A 6,691-nucleotide genomic window follows, 5' to 3' on the forward strand; every position below is an offset into this window, starting at 1 on the left:
TGGACCCTTCTAGGTTCAGAGAGCCGAGAATATGAATATTTAGTAGAGTAAACCTTAGGGTTCGAAGTTAGGAAGCATTTATGGGATTTTTATGGTATATATAGTTACTTTCATCTTACACATAGATATGAAGTATTTTATATAAATTACATGCTATGTGTGCATATTATTTGAATACTTGCTGTCTATGCTGAATGAACGATTTTATACATGTTTTAAAATATTTAAACGATATATTTATTTTATATCTACAAATATATTGCGGATGAAACATGGATAGATGAAATAGTTGGTGTGTGATGAAATAAAATGATGAGAGATAGGTGATGATAGAAAGGTGGTTTTAATTAGATAAATAGACGACGATGAATATGTGATGTAGGATGAAAGGAGATACCATAACCTTAACCAGCAATGTGGCGATGTAGTCATCTAACAGAGTATAGATGGTGACCACGGACTATTCTAGACAACCCGGTGGAAAAACCAGCAGGCCCATAACCTGTAGGTGATGAATTACGAGTTCAGACGATGTTGTAACTACGTATTCATGCGATGATACTCTAACCCCTTACTATGAACTATGAGTTCAAACGATGTTGTAACTACATATTCATGGGATGTCACAAATTTCGCATGCCAAACCAATGGTCATAATTCACATCAGTGAGAATGGTTCATTTTTTTGTAAAACCAAAATCATATTGGAAATTTTGATTTTTTATTTTGGAAAATGTAAAACCATTGGTTTTTTATTTTGGTTTTGGTTTTTTGTTTTTTTTTTAATATATTTTCAGGGTTTTGTTTTGTTTTGTTTTTTTTTTATTTCATAGATTTCTTCATCAACAAATGTTGTTACAATTTAACAAAAATAAATAATTTGCTAAAACATAATACAAGAGGAGGTTTGTTCACATTTAGTCATTGAACTTTTTAGAGGGAAACGAACTTATATTTAGTCACTAAACTTTTTTTCGTTATCTATTTGCCATTGAACTATTGAAACTGTTCACATTTTACCCTTATGACCGGCTGTTGCCGGTCATAAGGGTAAAATGTGAATAGTTTCAATAGTTCAATGGCAAATAGATAACGAAAAAAAGTTTAGTGACTAAATGTGACAAAAGTCAAAAATTCGTTACCCTTTCAAGTCATTATCCCTTAAGTTTAAGTTTAGGAATCTACCATAAGATTCCAAATTCAATTAAACTTGTAACACTATCTTTTTAGCGTAAATTACACCAAAAAAATTCACTTTCTAAAATATAAAGTCACCCGGTGTACAATAATGTTAAACAATTAGATAAAACTGTTATCATTAAGGATCTTATAAAATAAATTGCATATCTTTGTATATTGTGACAACCAAGAAATCAACCACTGTTAGGAAAGAATAGGTAAATAAATGTAATAAATTTATATTGTAATGTTTGATTTATGAGATAATAAAATCAAATATTTCATTACATTTAGAGTAAATTACACGAATGGTCCCTATTGTTTAGGGTAATTTGCGCGTTTGGTTCCTAACTTATTTTTTTAACTCGGAAGGTCCCTACTGTTTGTGTTTGTTACTCGTTTGGTCCCTGTCTTACCTAAAAAAATTATTTTTCCCTTGATTTTTTAATCTATTTAAATAAACACACCTTCAATCCCACCTCCCTCACGTTTCTTTACCTAACCCACCATTTTTTCCTATTTAAATAATAGTATTTTTAGGTAAGATAGAGACCAAACGCGTAACAAAAACAAATAGTAAGGACCAAGCGTGTAACAAAAACAAACAATAGGGACCTTCCGAGTTAAAAAAATAAGTTATGGACCAAATGCACAAATTATCCCAAATCATAGGGACCATTCGTGTATTTTACTCTTACATTTATGATTAAATCGATTGGTATACCGTCTTTTAAAACAGTTAATGCATTTAAAAAGTACTTGATGACGTGATCCAAATGATATAAAATTCTTAAAAATCCGACTCTAATTGGAGAAGTTATGAATTTAGAAAAAAATAAAAATCAACCGCGTAAATAATAATTACGACATCAAAATGGTACTTAGAGAGTGGTTGAGTTTTAACTAAATGCAAAAATGAGATTCGTAGTACTATAAACTTTAGGACAAAGAATGTCGAAAGTGGGATTCTTATGAGAGAGATATGATTTTTATAAAATTATTTATTTTTACCCTCGTTAGGCATAAAAATGAAAGTCAAAACTAGTTAAACAACTTAAAGGAAAGTTCTAGTACTCCTTGAGATCATAACATAAATATAAAGAGGACTTAGATAAGAGCTCAGACAAAAGAGTTAATCATTTTGTACGCGTGTGATGCGCACCTAACACTTGATTCGAGTAGATTTCTAGTGACATGGCCAAGTAGGGAGGCAATACGTGGCAACTTGTGGTTGGAGCCACGATAATCACGCACGACGCCCATGGATCTTTGTGCCACGCATATCCCAAATCCTTGCCTATAAATTGAAGGCAGTACAAACTCATTTCTGCACACCTTCTCTGAGTCCCTCTGTAACGTCCGCACATTTGGACTAGTCAATTTAGAGATAATAAGGGTTAAAAATGATATTTTAATAGAAGATTATTTAGGATAATCTTAACCAAACTTATAGTATATGTCACAAGGATTTCGTACATATAAAAACGCTGAAATTCGACTTATAACGAACAAGTTATGACCCGTTGAAGTTTCGAGATTAAACCGACAAGAATCTGGGTATTGTAAAAAGTAAATTTTTGATAAAATACTTTTTAGCCTAAGTGGTGTAAATGAAAGTCGTAGCATTCATTAAACTGGAAGTGTACATACAAAGAATGTCCAAATCTGACTTTAGTAGAGTAAGTTACGATTTTTCGAAGTTTCAACATAACAATATACATTCAGAAATCGAATTTTAGCTCGATTTATTTTTAGCCGAAACACTCTAAACGTGAATTAAAAATCTCGTTAATAGGAGTTCAACAATATAAAGGCAGTCGAAAACGGACCCCGGATGACAAAATTATGAATTTTTAACGGACTTTAACTGTCTAACTTGTTCAAATATAACTTTGAAAATTAAGTCAAATTAGCCGACGGAGTCTAAACTAAAGTTATAGATCTTGTCGATAGCTATGCCTAGATATAAAGAACGTAAAAAACGGAGCTCGTATGCAAAAGTTATGGATTTTACAAGATATTTAATTTTCGGATTAACAATAGGGCGACACGTGTCTCGATCTGGCACACTTCTTCCTCCCCAAGGCTTTCTATCCGATGGTGACACGTAGCCTCCAGTACGCCCAATGTAATTTGAGTACACCCAGCATACTAGACAACTTGCAGCCTGCAGCCTATAAATAGAACACAAATTTCACTCTTTTCTTCACTCCTTTTCATCCTATCTCTTCCAAAACCCTTCCAAGGTCCCTAGGCATTGTTCTAGTAGTTCCTAAGGGTTGGTAGTGATATGTGCATAATTAGTTAATTATTTAGTATATATTTTTATTCATTTTTAACTAGTTATGTGAATAATATGGACAAAAGGTACTTAATATTGTTTAAATTTTGTTTTCAGTCCAAAAGATATGCTTAGGAGTAAAAGGGAGCAAGGGAAAACAATTAAAGACCAAAGAGTGAAGATTGAGGAACAAAATGATACCTACTCGGCGAGTACACGCGACTACTCGGCGAGTTCAACTGAATATTCCAGAAGATCACCACGTTTCCTGATCTTAGACGGATAACAACGCGACTACTCGGCGAGTTGGGTCTGCTACTCGCCGAGTACCCCCTGTTTTGAGATATCTATAAAAATCGAACCTTTATCCGAGGAGAACACACCTTTGGCGATTTTTGAAGATCCTTCTGCGATTAAGAGCACCAGAAGACGTTGAGGAACCCTAATTTTCAACCTTTTGAAGAATTGAAGCAACTAGGTTAATCATTCCACTTAAGCTTAGGATTTGATGATGTCTAATCTAGTTGAATTTGTTTCTATGTTTGTTTTTACTGCAACTATGAACTAATTTCGTTTTTGTTTCTGTTTGGGGAATACCAAGGAACTCCTATGGTTTAAATCCTTAACTTTGATTAATTGTTTATTGGTGATTCATTAAATTAAGTTTGTTAAAGAACCTTATGCATTAATCATTACTATTTTCTGTTAATTGGAAGACAATTAGGCTGCATGAACATCTCTTAGTTGTTAACCTTATATGTCTATGTGAATACTAAACCATATGCTTAGAAGTAATGATTATGAAACTAAGATTAATAAGACAATAGGAAGATTAATGTGTGAGCTTGCTTGAGAAACCATCAAACAAGAGGTTAATTGAGTTAATAACTTAATTGACCATTACAAATCTTATTTAATCCAAATCATTAATCTAGGGAATTAATTAGTTTAAACACTTGATCACCGCTTAAATTAGTTAATTGTCTAAGGGTTAGGAGTAATGAACATGAACCTAACCATTTTAATTGGTAACCAATAGCAATTAATCTATCATAAATACAAATAACCATAGGAGTGAATTTGTTGAACCTAAATAGAAACATCTTTATCAAACTTGGTGAATAGTTGTTGCTTTAGTTATTTAGTTAATTTAGTGTGCCTAAGTTTCTAGTCTTGCAAAACTAGAAGAAAACCCTTTTACTTTTATTAGTTGTTTAGTTAAAATTAGTTATTAGTTTAATTTTCCGTTCCCTGAGTTCGACACCTTACTTACTAATCTATACCACTAAAAGACAGGTTCACTGCCTTTGTGTGTTTAATTTATTAATTAAAGTAGGGATAAAACAAGTGCATTTTACACACATCAAGTTTTTGGCGCCGTTGCCGGGGAACGGTTCTAATTAATTAATCTAATTCCTAATTTTTTCGACCCTTTGTGTGAGTTTACTTGCATAAAGTTACTTTATTACAGTTTAGTAGTCAGTAATTAGGTCTTAGTCTCTGTTTAAGTTTTAATAGTAAGTTTCTAATTTTTTCAAAAATACACTGGTACTCGGCGAGTGCAGTCGCACCTACTCGGCGAGTAGCAGCGTAATCAGCAGTTAAATTTTCGAATTTTTTTAGTACAATTTTTTTGTTCTTTTTATGCTTTTATTCTGTTTCTTGCAGGACTTTCATGACCAGAGGATCAAACACCCCGTTGGTAACTCCATTTGAAGATCCCGAAACCGCATTGAAAAGAAACAAGGGAAAGGACGTGGAGAGTTCAAGTACACCAAAGAAATCACCCTTGTCCAATTTGAAGACTGTTTTTGGGAAAAAGAAGAGCAGCAAATCAGGAGCATCCAGCGCTTCCCTAGTAATCGACGAACCGGCTAAGGAAGATATCGATTACGAGACCGAAGAAGAAGAGGACCCGACATACGAGCACGAAACCGAATCCGAGGAAGAGTTAGTTGTCATAATGGCTAACATTGATGAAATCCCCATGGGAGAATGGAAGAAGAGGATGTGAGACGATACTGGCCCGGGACTTGTGCAACCCGCAATTCCCGCGACTGCTACTTTCGAGCTAAAGGGTCATATCCTAGCTTTACTTAAAGAAATACCCTTTTATGGAAAAGACCATGAAGATGCCTACAAACACTTGGATGAAGTCAATGATGTAGTTGATTACTTTAATGTTCCAAATGTGCCCCGCGAGACTCAGCTACTTCGTATGCTCCCGGTAACATTCAAAGGTGCTACAAAAGACTGGCTCAAATCACTTCCCCCCGGATCAGTCACCACTTGGGCCAAGATGAAAGAAGAATTCATTGATCACTTCTGCCCACCTTCCAAGATAGCCAAGTTGAAGAAGGCCATTGCTAACTTTGAACAACAAGCTGGAGAGTCTCTATATGAAGCTTGGGAAAGATACAAGAGCTTACTAAGAAACTGCCCACACCATGACCTCAACAGCCAGCAAGAAGTATCCATCTTCTATGATGGAGTCAATGTCACAACCAGGAAGTTACTAGACTCGCAAGGCCCACTCACAAAGAAGCCACCCCCGGTGATCAAAGAATTGATTGAAGAATTCTCTAAACACTCTAGAGAATACCACAACCCTAGGCATGATGTCACTAGGGGAGCCGCCTATGCAGCTACTGAAGACTTATTCGCGGTCATGGCTATGTTAAATACTATGGATAGGAGGATGGATAAAATGGATCAAACAATCCATGCTATTCGGGTGGGTTGTGAAAACTGCAATGGACCGCACCTCACTAGAGATTGTGATCTAGATGAAAATGGCAACAAGAAGGCGCAAGTGTGTTACTCAAGTGGAGACCGATATGATGAAGACTGGCGAAGACAAAAGAAAGATTGGCTCCCTTATGAAGAGTACAAGAAAGCCAAGGAGGAAAGGTTTAGGCAAAAAGGGAGAGGGTTATACCAAAAGGAGGAGCCGGTGCAAGAAAAGAAGCCAAGCTTGGAAGAAATGCTCACAAAATTTATAGCTGCTTCAGAAAAAAGACACAATGACCATGATGCTGCAATTCAAGAAACAAGGACCATGCTAAGGAACCAGCAAGCATCTATTCACAATATAGAGACACAGCTTGGGCAACTTGCTCAACAAATCAACCAAAGATCACCGGGCGAACTCCCTAGCAAAACCGAAAACAACCCACGAGGCGCGCAAATAAACATTGTCACAACAAGAAGTGGGAAGATAATCACCCCCCT

At 35.3% G+C, this 6,691-nt stretch overlaps 1 non-coding gene across 1 annotated transcript; it reads right to left on the reverse strand.

The window, feature by feature from the left end:
* Positions 1–5,807: 5,807 nt before the first annotated feature.
* LOC111918270 (small nucleolar RNA R71) lies at positions 5,808–5,914 on the reverse strand. Its single transcript, XR_002859140.1, has one exon. It is a non-coding gene; the product is annotated as a small nucleolar RNA R71 (small nucleolar RNA).
* Between the last annotated feature and the right edge of the window lie 777 nt (positions 5,915–6,691).

Source organism: Lactuca sativa, chromosome 9 (genome assembly GCF_002870075.4).
Source record: "Lactuca sativa cultivar Salinas chromosome 9, Lsat_Salinas_v11, whole genome shotgun sequence".
NCBI lineage: Eukaryota > Viridiplantae > Streptophyta > Magnoliopsida > Asterales > Asteraceae > Lactuca > Lactuca sativa.